At 39.8% G+C, this 19,162-nt stretch overlaps 1 protein-coding gene across 1 annotated transcript in view; it reads left to right on the top strand.

The window, feature by feature from the left end:
* Positions 1 to 14,699: 14,699 nt before the first annotated feature.
* Positions 14,700 to 19,162, top strand: part of tox2 (TOX high mobility group box family member 2) — a 130,789-nt gene continuing 126,326 nt past the window's right edge. Inside the window, exon 1 of the mRNA XM_037102244.1 lies at positions 14,700 to 14,944. The gene's annotated coding sequence lies outside the window, so the exon portion shown is untranslated. The remainder of the gene's footprint in view (positions 14,945 to 19,162) is intronic.

Genomic DNA, 19,162 nt, shown 5'->3' with positions numbered 1-19,162 from the left:
TTTTATCCAATATTATTATTACACAGGAATATTAAAAGTTGCACGATTCATCATAATTTTCTATTCTATTTCATTTCAAAGCATTTCTTTTATAGCCAAATCATTTACAGACTACGGGCAGGCGGTATTTAAATTCTATTGAGAACTTCTTGTGAAGTCATCGTAAATACATTATTATTTTCATGTCTTTGTGAAGAGTGGACACAAGTTTTTAATCTAATGATTTAAATAAATAATTGACCTGCCAAACTAATCAGAATCTGAATTCCTTTATTTGTCCCACAAACTGGGACATTTCTGTGTCACAGCAGCCGAAGGACAGCAATATTACAAAAAACAATAATAATAGTAAAATAGAATAAATAATGAATTAAACAATATGTAAACAGGTAAGAAATAGAATAGACACATTAATTTTTATGAACATATTTGTGTTCTGTGCTCATTTGTATCTCTGTCTATAGATATATTAAAAGGCCAGAGGGTTAACTTTAACTTTGTACTGAAGATGCTATTACAAGAAATGTTGTATTACCTCTTTTATTGTACCAGTTCATGCACCGTTCATTAAAATGTGATGTCTCAGTTCTGTGAGGTGCCACAGAGTCCAACTGCAGAAATAACAATGGAACGAACACAGAAAGAGGGACTGAACTTTAGATCATCGTCACACATTGAGATCATTTCTACACATGCATGGGCTCCCAGTTTGTCAGTGGAGTAACATTACGCCCTCCTGTCAGTAGAAAAGAGGTCTGTCGGATACTGACGGAAAACAAAACACCAAATTGAACCGCAGCTAGTTCCACCGCTGTGTTTCTGACCTTTAACAGCGAAACGAGACACGTTAGTGTCACCTGGAGAAAACACTGCTGATTAACACGGCTAATCCTCTGTCCTTGACGTCACTACAAATCAGCGTTACCTGGCCACTGGTATTTGTGGTTGGATACTGAGTCAGACATCAGGAACAGCCAGATTCAAACTGACAGCACGAGGGGAGAGGTTGCCTTTCATATTCGTGGGAGTCTTTTATTTATTTATTTTTTTTCTTCTTTTACATGAAACTAAAATCTGGGGCAGAGTAAAGATCACGCTGCACAAGACGAGAGATAAAATCTATCTGAAGTGTCTGGGAGTTGATTAAGTCCGTTTTTTTTTTTTCTCCTACTAGTTGGTGTGACAAGAAAAATATTCCACAATAAAATTGTAATATGAAAGTACGAACCACGATGACTGCTTATGTTTCATATAGTAAGAATGCGATCAATGCTTGTGTCAGATCAGAAGATTGAATACCAAGACACAGAATTAAGAACACAAGGAAATTCAATTACATTTGAATGGTAACAGTTGCATATTAACATGCATCTTATCGGTTATAAAGCAGGGCTCAAAAACCTCTCAATCACAGCTTAATGACATTAAGCAATGTTTCATAGTTTTTACACATTCTTATAAAATGGACCACAAGAAGTAGGGATTGATCGATTATTAGCCTAGCTAATTATCAGGGCTGATATTCAACATTTTTCTGATTATTGATATGTTTGATTTTTGTCTTAGATTGCAAAGAAAGCAGTCTTTTAAAATTTTTTTTTACTGCAAATGTATTCTGCGATTAATCGTTATTGGTATTGAAAAGAAAACGTGTCGGTTGATCCTGAACACAAACTAAGACTTGAGAGAAGAGGTCTTATGAAACCAAACATAAAATGAATACTGTTAATTCACTAGTTGTTGGAGTTAGGGTTAACTATACCACTACTGAACTGGATATTATGAGCGAGGCCTCACTTTGGAATGGGGATCATATTCTGTGTTTTAAAATTATTCGGATTCTATCTACACTCGTGGTTTTGTGCTTTGTTATGTAAGAATAGACCACATTTATTAAGCGCTGTTAGGGGAGAATTTTTGTGGTACCAAGACCTTGTAAGGCCCATAAATCAATTCAAATCAGTTTTATTTATGTAGCCCCAAAATCACAATCACATTGCCTCAGTGGGCTTTACAATCTGTACAGTAAACAACGACACCCCCCTGTCCTTAGACCCTCGAGTCGAGTGAGGAGAAACTTCCCATATTCTCCTTTTTCCCAGGACGGTTGGATGTGCAATAGATGTTGCATACACAGAACAGAACTACAAAATCATAGAACATCTGATACAAATGATATAATATATATGTACAGTGTGAGGATCCAGGAGGATGACTGAGCAGGCTAAGGGTTAGGGGTGACCAGGTTACTTGGCAAAGAACAAAATAATCATAATAATGGAGAGGTTCATAACATTTTCACCCCCTAAAGAAACATATTTTTGTCCCGCAGCTATCTGTTCCTAAAGCATAAACATAAGTGCACAGTGTAATGCCATAATATACAGTTAGATGGCCACACGCTGTCAGGCTAATGCTACTCAAGCGTGCTGCAATATGTTCCTAAGACTGACCTCTAGAATGAGCTTACCATAATAGACATCATGATTCTCCTGCCAGGGTCCCTGTAACCTCCCGGGAAACACATCGCTAGACGGTGACCATGCGGCTTAAAGACTGCTAACGACATTGATCAGCTCCATCTGAGCTGCAGAAAGCTTCCTGCGGCCCATTTGAAAAAATAAAAAATGCACTAAACACTTGAGAAACACGTTTTATTTTAGTGGAAAATAGAATACAGTATAGATCCTGTCTTTGAAGTGATTTTTTTTGTTTTTCTTCTCCCTCCTGTGCACATTTTGTGTTTCACAGAAGCTGTGCATTTCCAAGTTCCTTGCCATCTGTGTAAATGTGATACCTCTCCTTAGTACAATGAACTGGAAATGAAAGCTGTGTTTCATATAATCCCCAAATCCATCCAACTCTCACATCCTATCATGCAAATTTGGTGCAGTTTGAAGAGAATCCGGTCTCCCAACCATATGCCTGAGCCGTGTAAAAGATACAACAATTTATTATGCATGCATTGCACCAGGCTTATGGTAATAAGGTATTAAATTAGTGCTGGACATTATTGCTCTTCTATATCACTTCTGCTCAAAAGATTTTTCATATAAGTCACATAAAACAGAAAAAGGAATGAGATTTTAGAGCTGATTTGTGGGCGAGCGGTACCTGTGACTCCTGTGTTTGGAATAACAGTCGACCGTTCAGATTCGTTCTGCTGAGAACTGGACCAGTGGTGAATCGTGCCGCTGCGTTCACATTGCTTCCAAAAGCAGTTTATGTGTGTAAGGAAACAGGAATTTGCTCACATGACTTGAATGGTTTTAATATGAGTTTCTGTCCAGAGAATAAATTAACCGTAGCGCTACGTGTGTTAATATTTTATATTTAAGCTCAAATTAATAATAGAAGAAAAAAGGCATGTGCAGGTTGTATGACAGCTACACACGAAAGAAGACGCGTCTGATGTCGTTAAGGATCGCGGCGATGAAGAACGCTGTGAGCTGGTTCATCTTATAAGTTGAGCTGCTGTGACGCAAAACAGTCCGAGTTTAAACAACTGTTTAGTTGCAGTGACAGATGTGTAGTCAGATGTGCTTTCTATTTGAATAACCAGCTCAGATAGTCAGATCATAACTCGCCACAAAGGTGTTAAACCTGTGGCTGCTCCTCCACGACTCACATTTTGTGCCTGCGACCTTGTTAAATTTGAAGTGTGAGGACTGAAATGAATGCGAAACCATCATCAAGGTTGGCAGACAAACGATGTAACGATCCCCCACCGGACACATTTTAAGATATACAGGAAAAAGTTCTACTTTAAATATAATTTATGTCTGATGGGTTTTCAATTAGCCGTTAAATCTTAACTTTAGGTTCTTTTAATTACATCCACTCCATCTCCCTCATTTAAGAATCTCGAGTTTATAACTATGCAAATATCGTCCATAAGTTTAAGCGCTGGAAAAATAATGGCTGCTTCTCTTTTGGAAGGTCCATTAGATGTCCCATGGAGGCTCATCAGTAACCATGCTCATCCTAATATAAGCAAGAATAGTCACTTTCTTTTTGTGACCAATATTCTCACCACCATTACTTATCAAACAACAAAAGTAATAATAACAAATCATAATTTATTCGGTGTTACTTAAAGGTAAGATGTTCTCTGTCGCAAGTGCACAGCAGGCAGCTCACCAAGTGACCTGAGTAACGTACTGATCTAAACTAACAACTAGTCAGTGTCAGAGTGAATTTCCCTGCAATGCCGGGACCTGAACATGAATCAGGACGCAAGAAAAAGAAAGGAGAAGAAAATAAAGGAGCCAGTAAGAGCTTCAGACCCAAATAATAATGCAATGACCTTTTTGTTGTCAGCCCATGAAGCCGCTTCCAGTCAGGCTCAAGAGCGGACCGATAGCTGGGATGCTAATGTTAGCAGGCAAGAGGTGGGTAGCGTTACAGAAGGAGAAACCTCCGAGTGGTAAACCCAGTTATGAGGCAATCACAGAGAAACTTTCCACCTCCAGCCGTTCAACCATCTCCTGGCGTCAAAACCTCTGCAGTCAGCACAAGTGAAGAAACAGAGAGAGGACACGTGTTTTTGTGTGGAGCGAGAAAACTTGAATATGCACTAAAAATACAAACAGAAAGTTTCCATCGTGTCAGTTTTCCTAGACGGGCGTCTGAAAGCTTGCTAATCGTGCTTCTTGGGAAACTTCTTGTTGAACTTTGTGAACACCAAGCAGCGCGTGAATTCGTTACATCTCTGAATTTTTAAACTTGACATTAATAAAGCACTTGCATTAAGCTAATGATACAATTTCCACTCGTTTAACTGGTGGATTTGAAATCAGCAAAGTCAGCAATATCAGCACCGAAGTTTCACACTCAAAGTCAAAGAGTCAAAGAGCTGAAGAGTACATTGCTCCACAAGGCAAAATAAGCCTGAACATGATTGCAGATCCAACATGTACAAGTATGTTTTTGTTTAAAATGTTAAAAATGAAGTAAAAAATGGTGGTTGATCAAAATATCTTGTTGCAGAGATATTGTCTGACGTTAGCATGCTAACCAGCTAGCCCCGGCCTATCTTGTGTCCCAATACACCCTGGATACTTTTAAACCTCGCCTAAAAACTCATTTTGACTCCTTGGCTTTTAATACAGCGTGAGAGTTGTGTGGTCTCTGTCTGTTTCTTACTGTATTTTTATATTTGTCAGTGTTTTATCTGATCTTATGTTTTTTTTTATTGCCTTTTATATGCTTTTAATGTATTGTATTTAAACTTTAACTTCCTTTATTTTACTGTTTTGTATCTGTTGTGCAGTAACTTTGTTGATTTTAAAATGTGCTATACAAATAAAGTGGGTTGGATTGGACTGGACAATACCACTGTGTAGGAGGTCAGAGTTCAATAGTAAATCTCTGGCAGAGCCAGCTAACAGGGCTGCTAGCTGCATGTCCAACTGAGCTAACTAGCTGATGGCAGCTACAGTTAGCAGTTATATACTGCCCTCTATTTGCTTGGAGTATGAATTAGTCTGGTGGCTAATTCTTACATATTGCACCTTTGAAAATATTTTATAATGTCAACCAGTGTTTTTGTTATGTATACAACACATCTGCAGGGACATACAGTAACCTTATCTATGTGGGAAAATTCTCCTCCTGTAGTTACAGTAGTCAAGTGATAAAACCACACTACACTCCTGCAGATAAACATATTATGTTACAAGCCAGCAAACATTCTCATTACTGAAGCAGCTGCCTTGTTGAACTGTTCATGATGTGGAAAAACGACACTGAAGTGTGATATTTTTCTAAGTTTCATATTTCACCTCTAACTTTCAGTTTTTCATTACTTGTTTGGGTGTTTCCCCCAAAACGGGGCGAAGCGCTTGTAGCTCTCAAACAAGCACGATAGCATTCCAGCAGTCTGTGACCAGACTTAGTTACCAAACTTTGGGAGAGGAAAAACAAATGTCTGCAGTCACTTCTTCTAATACGCTTTAATCTGCAACACTACTGCGCGGTGCAGCGATCATCACACGCCAGCCATTTGTGTGCGTGCAGCATGTTTGCTTGCAGATTTGTTATCTTTTATAGGCCAAGGTTTGGTTCGGTGTGAAGCCACTCCCTCCCTGTGTTATTTTATCGCGTGAATGTGCAAAATGTGAGAAAACACCCACACGCTCTTCACTGCCCATAATGTACCTGCTTGTTTTTTGTCACTATCATAAACAGCTGCCCTGCGGCTGTCACTTCCCATGCTACAGATGCACTGTGCAAACTTCAGTGTAATGCACCGCTCTTATTACCGACGCCACAGCGCACCATTGTAAATGCTGCACCAGCTGAATCACCATTAGCTGCTGGTGCTGCTGCTTGCTGTTGTTGGTGATTTTGTTATTGCAAAATTTCTAATGCGTCGCCTGCAGGCCATAAATCTTGCTCGGGATTACTGTGTATAAGTCGTTTGTATGGTCTTGACTCATCAATCAGAGCTGGAATGTTTGTGTTACAACTGCCACTTTGTATGATGGATGAAGATGGGTGTTTTTCCAACAGTACAGTAACTGTGGTAGGGGATGGGGAGGCAGTGTGTAAGTGTGTGTGTGCGCGCAACGGAGCACAATGTAAGCAGTGACACTCATTATTCCGTCCGCGGCCGAGAGTGATTGAACACGCCACATATTAACTGTCTTTTCCCCCGTAATCCCATTGTGCTCGGCGAGATTAAATTTGAACACTAATAAACGTTTTTTATGACTAATTAATGTTTCGCACCTTGCCAAGAATCATTCTCTTCCTCTACTAATTCTAATTGGTCCAATTAATCATGCAAAAAGGTAATTAGCATAGTTTGATGTGCGGTAAAGCCACTCCGGAGCCCACGGGGGGATTTGGAGGGCTTTTGTTTCCCTGATACAAACAGAAAATTAGTCAAGGGTGGAAGGCGCTTGATGCTGAAGCACAGTGCAACACAATACTAATGAGTGCGCTCTATTGTGATGGTCTTTATGGGAGTGACAGGCATATTCATAGCAAAGGCAGATGTACATTGCAAGTGAATGGAAATGATTGGCTGTGGCTGCCGGAGAGATCCGTGCAGTGTCCTGGAGATTTACAGTAAGAAAGGCCATTCTGTAACGCACAGACACACACTGAGGCAGGAGCTTATTCCCTGGTATAAATAGATTTTCAAAGGGCTCCTGCTGTAGCCTATAATAGACACATATTGATCCCGATTTTCTCTGTGCACGCAGGTCTCTCTCTTTCTCGAATCAACTGCGAAAACTTTTCAGGAATTTTCAGGAGGATGTTTTTTTTGGACAGATGATAATAGTGGAAAAGAGAGAGATGTTATGAAGTCCTTCCGACACAGTGTTTAAATCTATGTTCAACTGGTTTCATGAGTGGGCACAACCTTGGACTGGTACAAAAGAGCTCTCGGTGTGTATGAACATATATCAGGTTCCAGTACTTCTGAGCGAGCCAATATAACAATACAACACCTGCTGCGGAGATTTAGATGTGGCTCAGAGCTGAATATCTCAATGATCTACAATTTATTACACACTCACAACTTCTCTTCCCTGCTAGGGCTGTTCAACAAACGTTTGCCACGTGTGCACTCCTCCTCTACATATTTTGCAGGGTAGTTTAAATTGATAAGAATATAGCTGTACAGTATCTTTACACATAGTTTGTTTAAACTGTCTGTGCTGTTCATATTTATTGTATCATGTGTAACAACTGATTAAAAAGTAGTACTGCTACAGATTTAACTTTCACAGAGGAGAAAGTGGAAGGTAAATGATCAAAACGATCGGCACATTGGCACAGTGGTTAGCACTGTTGCCTCACAGGATGAAGGGTCTCCGTGGCGTCTGCCTGTTTCCTCTACCATCAGGACTTGAATGTCGGGTTATTCTTCTAGTCTGTACACCTGACCAAGGCACTGGCTAAGATCTGTGGTTGGTCCCCAGGCACTGTACGTTGGCTGCCCACTACTCCTCCGGGATGGGCTGAGTGCACTGAACCAATTTCCCCACATTGTGTGACAAAAAATATCTCTGTCTATGTATACAATTAGCACCCAAGCCGAAACCATGGCGTAATTAAGCATTAAATCAGAAACTAATGTCTAATAAAGTAACAGCGATTCTAAATAACTCGTAGAATACTTATAATGAAAGGTTTCTTGAGAAAGGAGTATTGGATATAATGTTAATGACTGAGTGTTTCCTTCCTAAATATCTGTGAATCTGCAATTTCTCCCCCCTCCAAAAAAAAATCTCCTCTGATTAATCTGCATAAGGTGCTATCGACGCAAAATCAATAACTAATTAGTTACTGCTTATTGTGTCTCCTCGGGTTAAATTAGTGCAACAAATTGATTTACAATTAGGAACATTATTACTTCACAATTACCTAACCATTACTTTTGTTTCCTGTTAGGGACTGTCTGATGATGTTATAGGTTTTTCCCCATGTTTCATTATGTGTATCCAAGGCTACAGTCAATCAAAACAATATCAGATGTGAGCTTGTACTTCACCTACCGTGATTTACTGGCTCCTGTGAGGTTTACAATAAACCTCAGACCTGCAGGAACACTGTTATAGACAAACAAACCACTTTCAGCGTGCTTTTTTAACATATGGCGACTCAAGTTTGTGATGTTGCATCTAAATTTTCCGAAGAGGAACTACTTATGAAATGCAGCAACGTCACATCAAAAGTATTCAGAAAGTAAGTTAAACTTCCTTAGATGTACCGTGTGTTTGGATGTTTTTGTGGGTCCCAGGGGGCATCTACGTACGTGTCAGTACAGCTGAAATGTTTATGGATTCATAACATTGAGAGGTATTTGTGTGTTTAACCTTGGTGGTGGATACAAACAATTATGGTCAATTAATATTACTTTTCATATTATTTGAAGTGAAAATATATGTATTTGGATCTAGAGTATTAATGTAGTAGTAGTATGGGTACTATTGGGTAATAATGATACTAACAATAATAGCAAAATGTTGAGATACAGTACAAATCCTGATGCTCTGATTCCCCTAATAAAAAACAATGAACACATAAGACATATATTATGGGAGTTGTTGTTTCTGTTTGGGTAACTCAGGCAGGAATGTTCAAAGACTAGGTAATGTATTAAAGGTCCCATACTGTAGAAAGTGAGACTGACTGTTTTATGTAATAAAGCTGGTTTGTGTTATACTATGATTAATACTATGAAGGTATCAACTTGCTCAATCCACAGAGAGATGCACACAGCCTGTACTCGTATGTAATTATACCTTCATACCAGCTGTTAGGACTTCGGTAGGGTTGTGATGCCACAACTACGCAGTCACCGCCCTCAGCAATGTCCTCAGCACAGCCACTGGTTGCAAAAAAAACACCAGCAGAGCTAACGTGAGAACACTGTGGCTGGTCCCTGCTCTTTCCCCGTGTGAGCTGACGGAGCAGACTGGGCTCTCTGGGAGGGGGGACTTAAAGAGATGGGAGCCAAAATGGAACGTTTCAGACAGCAATGGACAGAATGAAAATAAATAAATAAATAAATAAATAAATCATGTTAACATTTTCCAGTAGACACACAAAATTAAAGTATGAAACTGAAAATGAGCATAAAATGGGACCTTTAATATTCCATTCACACCATGTTTAGTCATGTTTGTTGACTTTCTCCCTCACTCTCTTATCTATCATCTGATAAAACATTGGATAATGAAAGTAGACAACCCAACAAAATACATTTTTAGACCTTTGAGTGCATGAATGCCACATACTGTATCTCTAATACGCAGGGATAACCTGAGGGAAACCACTGAGGTCAATATATTATCTAGTAGGTAGATGCTGATGATGGTCAGCCAGCCAAAACATTAGTCTCTTTAGTATTTTTTCATCTGTAAAGCGAGTTGGGCTCCTTGAGAGGTGCTACATAAATTAAAGTTACTATTATTATTATTATTATTACTTCTTACACAATGTCAGCATCTTTTGATTCAATTAATGCATCACATCAACCAAAACCAAGCTTCAATCTTTTAAAGCTAATTAACAAATTTAAAGACGAACATTTCATATCAGATGAACAAAAATACAGCACTTTGCTTTTTACCATTTTTTTTCTCTTTTTTTGCACAATCTACAATTCAGCCCCCGCATGTTTCTTATCTGCTCAGTTATCTCCTGCGCCACAAAAAAAGAAAAAAAAATCTATGCACAGTTAGAGTGTCAGCAAAAATACTTGGCCCCATAATATCGTTCTACAAGCTGAGGTTGATTATGATAGTGAAATTGGCAGCGAGGCGTGGAATATCCCCTCCGGTGATTTTCAAACTCCAACTCATTTCACGGGCCATCTCTGGGTCCCGATCTCTGGGACTGGGTTCACTTGGCTCTGGCCCCTGTGCTACTGATGTCTTGATTGCTGTTTCATAGACTTTCACGTGTCAATGCAGCAAAGCCGAAGGGACCTGCGAGAAGGAAGTGATGCAACCACAAAGACGTGTAAGAGCGGCTTGACAACACAAACACTGTGGTTCACTGACCTCAAAGGAAGCACGCGGAAGGGAGAACGAGAGAGAGACATAGAAACACAGAAAGAGAGAGAGAGAGAGACTGTTTTATTGGCGGTCAGAAGGTCTAAATGTCAGCTGCGACAGTTTGGAGCATGAATGTCAAACTGGTGCTCGGGTATTTCTGCACATACATGGTTTCCTTTCTCATGCATCTCTTCAACCAATAACACTGCACACAATACACAACACAGCGTTACAGCACGACAACAACTGAAAAAAGCATTAATTGGGTTAACGGCAGGTGAAACAAAAACCAGAATGCTGTGTTATCTAAATTCCAAAGCTAAACAGTGACAATTTAACTGCCGCTGCCAAAATATTTGATTTTAAGTAAATTAGATCAGTGGCTAAAAAAACAGTCTTGGTAAATGGAGCTTTATCTGTAAGTCAAGGCCATTAGCAGCCCTAGTCTGAGTCGCCTTGGGGCTCTGTAATTAACTCTGCTCAAGCGCAGCTAAACATTTTTGACATTTTTCCTAGTCCAGAATTAACTGTCACAGCAGAGGGAGAAAGTAACCATCTTGTCACATTGAGTTTATCTGAAACGCTGTCCTCCTCTGTTTCTCTCTCTCTCGCTCCCTATGTCTCTCGCTGACACACACATACTGTCAGACATGCACACACACGCACACACACAAACACACACACACACACACTCCCAACCTGGATCTCATTTCAGTAATGTTTCATGATGAGCGAGATGATGGAAAGTGTGACTAGACCCTAATGTTTTGAACGTTTGGGTGGCGCCGTCATCAGGTTACATCACGCTGCTAATTGTAAGTCAAAAATGCACTCCTCCTGCTTGTATGTATGGAGCAGAGGTCACATGATGCAAATAAAAAAAAAAATCTCTTACACAAGTGGAGGGGGAAAATAGCTGGAAAACACGTATCTGTCATTTTGTGTTTTTTTCTATCTTCATGGTTAAAATGATGCTTGATACGGACACACACACATGCACTCCCCTCACGCACACCCACGCCACGCGGAGGCCACATAGGAACAGCAGATTCACCTGATTGGTTTAGCTGAGCAACAGAAAAATGAGTCGGCTGATGTGAACGGAAAGGCCCAAGGTACCGTAAACATGTAGCACGCCGCATGACAACTCCCAAGCCATCCTGGAACTGCCTGGTTTCCAGTAAAGAGTTATTTCTCTGTCACCTCAAAATGCAGTTAGCGTTTGATGTGCGATTCGTCAGGAACAAGGAGTTACCACGTTGCCACCGTCGCTTGGGGTTAGACCGCACACAAGATGAAGATGTTGACTTTTTATAGGTTGTGTGATAAGCTCAGTGAGCATGATAATTAGCAAATACACTTAAAACATGAATAAATGAGGAGAGACTTGTTTTTTTCACACAGCATAAACACATCATAATGTAAATATTTTACCATGAAATAACAGCTTTACAATCATTTTGGCATTACACTGATTTATAAGAGGGTGAATGGTGTCTGTCAGTCCCACTCTGAGCCCAGATTGCTTGTATTTTGCAGAATGTAACTTGGGTGGATGTGTAGGATCCCCCTCCCCAGAGGTGTTTTCGCTTCACAGCACTGTGTCACACAATACCACTGGATCATATTTTATGGAGATAATGTCTCTTGGTTTCCGCTCAGATGTCCTCTGGCTGCTGTGTTTCCTGATGGACAGATAGCTTTACTTGTTGCTAAAGTAACCGCTAACTGTGACTGTATGCTGAAGTTGTCGTTTGGTAGTTAGCTCACCTGACATTACACCTGACAGTATTGTCACAGAATTCTGGCATGTGTAGTTACAAACTACTATTACAAGCAAGAAACAGCTTATATTCATTGTTTTGTTCCTAATTTTTAGAGCAAAATGACATACAAATTAACATTGTGTGTAACAACAATAACAATGCCTGAACTTTCAGAAGTAACTGCTAACTGTGGCTAACGGAAGCTGCTGAAGTTACCTTACATGACCTGGGATTTGTAGTTAACATAGTGCTGCCAATTTCTATATATTACTGCTTTAAAGGTGCAGTATATAAGAATTTTATCATTCATAGTCGAAACTTAGGGGGTGGCACATCATTAGAGTAACCACTAACTGCTGCTAATTGTAGCTGCTATTGGAGTCATGGGAGTTGAGCGCACAGAGGGAGTGCTGGTGTTGTTCAAGGTACAAAGTTGCTAGGTGCTAGCTGGTTAGCATGCTAACTTCAATGATATGTCTGCAACGCAATACACAGACATCTTTGGCATTACATCTAACCTGTAATTATTCACATTTTGTTGATAATATTAACGTTCAAATCTTTTAATCCAAATATCTTTCATATTGCACCTTTAATATGATAAGCGATCACCTTGCAGTTGTATTGCAGAGATACAGGGACGTGCTTTTAGAAAGTTTTCACTTGTTTCATTGGCACAAGCAAGAAACACCTTGCATTCATTGTTTTTTTTTCTAATCATTTTTAAGGGCTATTGTTTTGTTTTGTTTTTTTACAATACACACTTGTAGGTTACTGATATTGTTGGACATAATTACATTATGCGTGAGGTTTCAACAAATTACCTTAACAAAAACAAATCTGTCATTATCCCACCTCATAATGTGGATCAACACAAAAGGTGCTGAATATTGATGACATTACTTTGTACCTCTTTCAGTAAACTTATTAAATCCTCCCTCTTGGCAGCCGCACAATATCCAGTACAAAAACAATCTGCCGTCACCAAAATTTCGTGTCAAGCAGATGGTGAAATGAAAGTAGCTAACAAGCTATAAAGTCGACAGAGATTTCTGTTCAAACAGCACAGCTGCATGAGAGGGTTTCCAGACTATTCAAGAGCTTTTTAATGATGGTAGAGTTGACCTCAGACTTTGCCCACGCAAATTACTCATTTGGCGCATAATAGAACATTTCTGCTAGGTTTCATTTATTGAGAAGACAAAGTTTTCAATCATTCCATCGTCCTGGACAGTCGCGATGAGTAAGTCGGGGAGGTTATGAAAGCCACATGATAATGTCTGACTAGCCCAAATGAAATACCACCAAGGAAAAGTCAATATGGTGCAAATTCCCCCTGATGAACGCACATTAAACCAATCACTGCGCGTTAGCCTTTCAGTCGCCCACGGAACATTACCCCGCGCTGTAATTATACCACATATTCCATATATTACTTTGAATGAAAGAAGTCCAATTACAATCCTTTTACTCTGTCTCTCGGTGTGCTGGCTGATGCCTCCATAAGAGTCTGTGATTAAATTACTCAGGGGAAAGCACTCACATTTTATATGACAACCCCTGACGCATCGCTCAGCCACGAATTCCCCAACCGGCAGCAAATCTTCTGAGAGGCTCCGACTGTGGACAGGTGGATCCAGATGACTGAGAGGGGCCGAGAGACAAGCTTTCCTTCTAGCTTTACGCCTCGCGCTATTATTCTCCGTCCCTTTCTTTCTTACTGATGTAGAGCTAACTTACCTGTCATACATATTGTACCATCTGACAGGAACATTAGGAGGAGCGTCACTTCATTTTTTTGACCTCCCTCCACGGGCATTTTGTTTTCTTTCTACTCGGCTGTCAGAAGGTTTAAGAAAACACGACGCTTGTAAGCTGTGTGTATCCACGAAGCACGAGGGCTGTACCTGTGAACGTAGGGGCTCTCCAGACTAAATCATAACCAGACAGGGCTTATTCAAAACTTTTGTTTTGCCATTGTCTGTTTGAAGTAGCTTTAGCACAAGCTTTGATACCCACCCGCCAACTGCCCTTCTTTCAGTTGAAATACAGTCAAAGGCTTTAAATGAATATACAGTAACTACCGACTCCCACATGTTCCACTGGGGCTGAAAATTCCCTCATCTGAGACGAGCGTTGCTGCTGCAGACTGTAGGTGTTTCTGCGCTGATGAACACTGGACATGGGCAGCGTGAGAGAAACCCTGTCGAAGGCACACAAACAGCAAAGTAAGAACTTTACATAACACTCGAGCGCTAGTTTATTTAAGAATTTTTATTCCCCCCGCTGATGCACGGGAGTCGTTTTAGGCAAAGAGTGTGAAAAGTCTGGTGGGGGGGGGCTCCAGAAAATCTCCCTGTCGTATTTTCACAGCAGAAGAAATTCAGAAAAAAAGTTGCTCAGGTCACGCTGGAATGTGAAATGTGAGTTCTGGGAAGACATGGGGGCCAGACAGACACAGGGGCCCTCTTCTGACAAGGAAGGAACCTTTAACCTGCCAATCACGTCACTCCTCTGTCAATAGCTGTTTAATCCTCTGCTGAAAGCTGGTAGGTTGCAGGATCTTGAAAGCAGACAGGAGGTTAAAGGTGGAGTGAATGACAATCCCACCCCCGGACAGCGAGAGCATTCGCCAATCGTCCCGGCATAGTTGGCTGAGAGGTAAGAATCTCATCGGTTTTTTTTTTGGTTGTTTTTTTTTTTTGTGAAACCAGACATCTGAGTTTTTAATATCAAGGCAGCAGCTCTGCTTGTGACAGTGATACTGATGAAAGTGATACTGAGGGGAAATGCAAAAATGCCTCTTATCAACTTCTGCAGATGGTATAAAATGTCTTTTGCCTGAGAGCGGATTCTTCAAGCTCAGCTAGCCATCCAAAAAAAGGAAAAAAAAAAAAGAGAAATCCATGTTTTAAAGTGTACTGCTTTATACTCTGCCTGCATGGGAGAGAAGAAGACAGAGACAGTTGAATCAATTGTGGTTATATGTGTGGGTATAAACAAATCATAATGAAATGAGCACAGTGAAGACAATGTTCTCGTTTTGAACAAAAATACATTCCAGCTTATATAAGCCTTATCATCTCCATGACAACAGCTTTACTGGTAACACACAGACGTATTTGTGTATAGCCGCGGCAATTTCTTCCAATTGAATTAAGCTGCACCTGTGCACATTATGGATGGAAATAATAGACTGAGAGCAACTGTTACAGTGAGCCTGTTGCTGGCGAGATGTGAGCATGAGACTGTTTGATTACCGAGTACTGAGAGTACATTTTTTTGTCACTGATGACAGAAATGAAAAGAGGTTAATTAGCCAATAAATGAAAGTGATGGCTGGATAACAAGTGTTTCATTCGGGTAGTATCAATTCACAGTTTGCTGCGAGAAGAAATATGACTAATAGATCTTGTTTTCACAGTGTTTTTAAAACCAAGCCCTTGATCTCTGATTAAGTTATCTTGCACAATCTATTTCTTGTGCTTCAGAATCCGTCATCAGTCAGCCACATGTTAATGTTGAGAGAAAAAAAAAAAAAAAAAAACAAGCTTCGTGTTTTCGTCCTGGTGCAACACTACAGACAAACAAAATTAAATATATTTTCAAACCTGAGTATGCAACTTTAATAACCCAAACACTAACCCAATGGCATTCAAATAAACAGCTACAACCTGAACTTTTCCCTACTTTGTTTGCCACTGTGATATAAAACTAAACACCGGATTAGTGTAAAGGGCACCTGAGCTGAAATGCACGCACAGAATATTGCATCAGAACCTCTGGTAAGATGCATAAGACGAATAAGACGTGGTGAAGACAGGCTTCTCTCTGGTAGGACACGAATAATTGGAGAATGTTATGCCAGCTCTGTCAATACATTTTCTCTCAGGATAACAGTCCTGTGTCAATGAATATTTATGACAAATACGGCTATTGGTAATACATATTTTATGATACTTAATTCACCAAGCTGGTCATATAGGATAAAGGTTCAAGAGTTCAAGCGATTGAAAGGTGTTTGCACCATTCATCTGCGCAGCTTCAATGTATTCATTCAGCAAATATGAAGTCTGACTTGCAATTATGCTATTTCAAATGAGTTTTAGGTATTGACTTAAAATTTGGTACATTATCTATTACCAATATGAATTTATAGTGTCCTATAATGAGTCATTACAGACAACACCTTGGTGTTTTGGAATACGGTGTTGTTTTGTTTTGAATTAAACTGGAGATGAACTTTACAGCCAGTATAAAGAGCTTTTTATATATTAAGATTCAGGCTATGCTGTAATAATAATCACTTTATATTGAATTGAATACTGAAAGTTGAACTGTAATTCTGCGGGAAAGTTTAGTAGTCTTTGTCCATTGTGTCGTGAACCTGTTCCTAATGTTCCTGTGACTGAAGAAATAAAGATAGGAGTTTTTTGGATGTCATCATATGACAAGCATTTTATTTAAAGTAGGAATGCATGTTAACAAATCTATGACTACCCATATATATATATATATATATATATATATATATATATATATATATATATATATATATATATATACCTGCTAACTGCTGCTCTCTGAAGGTACCGTTAGCTCAGGTAGCTGTGCAGCTAGCACCAGGGGAATGTTGGTGTTTACAGGCCCTTCCTTTTAACCAGGAAGGGCTAGCCGGTTAGCAGGGTAATTTGAATTGATATCTCTGACACAGTGCCTAGAGCCAGTCTTTCCTCATTTATCATTTTTATCGTTAACTAATATTCTTATTGCACCTATAGAAATAATAAAGTAATAATAAAGTCAGTTTACTCAGGTACTGCACACGACAAAAAAAGCAGCAGATCCTCTCATTTGAGGAGCCTTTACCAGGCAATGTTTGTCATTTCTGCTTCCCTAAAACAACAGAATTATTTAATCAGTCATCGGGTTAGTCGTCAGTTCATATTCATCAGTTAATCATTTCAGCTCTAATACTGTATATAGTTTATATATTAAAGGGTCAAAACTGCGTAAGAGTGGCTTAACATCCCTTGATAGAGGTCCAGTGCTCCCAATAAAACAGTCCGTGATCCATCTATTACTTTTATGGGTACACTGGGAACTCGCCACAGTAAACAGAACAGGTTGTTCACAACACCAGGAACTGCTACCCTGTAAAGCTGCTATTCACTTGAAGGCATCTGTTTTCAATATTACCTTCAAATCCATCAGGCACGAACAAGATCGCACAAAAGGACATGACAAAACTGAATCGATGATAATGATGCAGATGTTGGAAATAATTGAGGCGCTCTGGTAAACGTTGTGATTGTTAAGGAAACATTTATGATTGAGGGGGAGGCTGACGGACGCGGATCAAAGAGGAGGACTAAATGCTTTGTCTTTTTAACACAAAGTAGAAATTTTAATTTGCGATCCTCCGAGGGAGGGGGTGGGAGGATGGGACACATTGGAGGTGTGTGTCTGATTCAGTAATAGAACCGGGCGAGATAAAAGCAAAACCCTGTAATGCGCCGTGACACGCGGCTCACATCAAGAGCAGAGAGAAGAAATCGCAAAAATGTTCTTCTGATAAAAAAGCCATGTTTTCTGTCAAATATTAATGACTCCATGAAAGGCTTTACTCATAACAGCGGCTATGCTGAATTTATAACGGGGGCACAGTTACACAGAATAGTGATAAATAACTTCTCCCAGCTCTCACAACCACACCCCTTTTCTCTTTTAATACACAACACAGGCAGTCACATCTGTCTCTGTGTGTGTCTCTCTCTCTTTCTCACAGACACACACACACACACACACACAAAGTGTTTTTGTTCAGGAACACTGTGTACGTGCGTGTGCATGTGCATGTGCGTTGCTCTGCAGCAGCTCTGACTTATTTTTCACTTTTCCCTTTAACTTCCTGTGAGTCACCAGCAGCGGAGGAAATACTTTACAGCTGTACCTTTATTTTTTATGTGAAAACACAGGCTTAATGCACACGGAGAACAAAAGCAGGAATCTGGTACAATGTTTTGCTTCACTTGTAAATTCCTGTGCACCTACTTAATTTGCTTTGCTACTCAATGGTAAAGTGTGGTTATAGAGCTGTTACATAACCTTTGCTTATTTAAGTATGTCATGAGCCCAGAGTGGCTTATGTAACTTTACAAGATGGTATAAATCTGTAGATCCTCTCCTCTTTTTCACTTATCTAAAAATCCAAGATACATCTTTTGTGCTGATGGAAATTGCTCGCAGAGAATCTGTGAGAGAGTATCCTTGATTATCATGCATGAGATTAGTTCCTCTAAAGTGGATGGTGTCTCTCTCTTCTTTTTTTTTTTTCTTTTTCACCACAATAAATGTGATGCAGCGCAGTGCTGGCTGCAAATGCTTCCTGTCACAAGTGAGATGCAGGGAGGAAAGGAAGAGATGAAGATATTCTTTATTTCAGATATTCATAATTAATGTTTTTCCAAGTCGCCACACAAAGAATGAGAAAGTCCTTTGATGACAGCAGAGCTTGATGGCTGCTCGCTCATTTGTCATTCACAGAACTACACAGGGAGGGATTAAGAAAATGAGAGATGTCTGTAGAGTTTTGCATTATGATTTGTCAGAATTTGGTCTCCATTAAAAAAAAAAAAAAAAAAACACATAAAAAGCACCAACCTTCCCTCGGAGTAATTCTGTGATATAGTCAAGATAAACCTGTCAGCGTGAATGCTTCTGGATGAGTGGTTGGAATGCTGCCGCTGCATTACATAACCCACAGGCATTCAGTCTGATTCATGGATCTAAGAGTATGGAAGAATGAACTGTTTACCTCGCTCCATTTGAATCCATTTCTGAAGTGGAACCGCAGATATAAAACATTTTTGTCAGGAC

Source organism: Acanthopagrus latus, chromosome 6 (assembly GCF_904848185.1).
Source record: "Acanthopagrus latus isolate v.2019 chromosome 6, fAcaLat1.1, whole genome shotgun sequence".
Lineage (NCBI taxonomy): Eukaryota > Metazoa > Chordata > Actinopteri > Spariformes > Sparidae > Acanthopagrus > Acanthopagrus latus.
The sequence above is the reverse complement of the archived record's forward strand: the minus strand, read 5'-3'. Positions and strand labels throughout refer to the sequence as shown.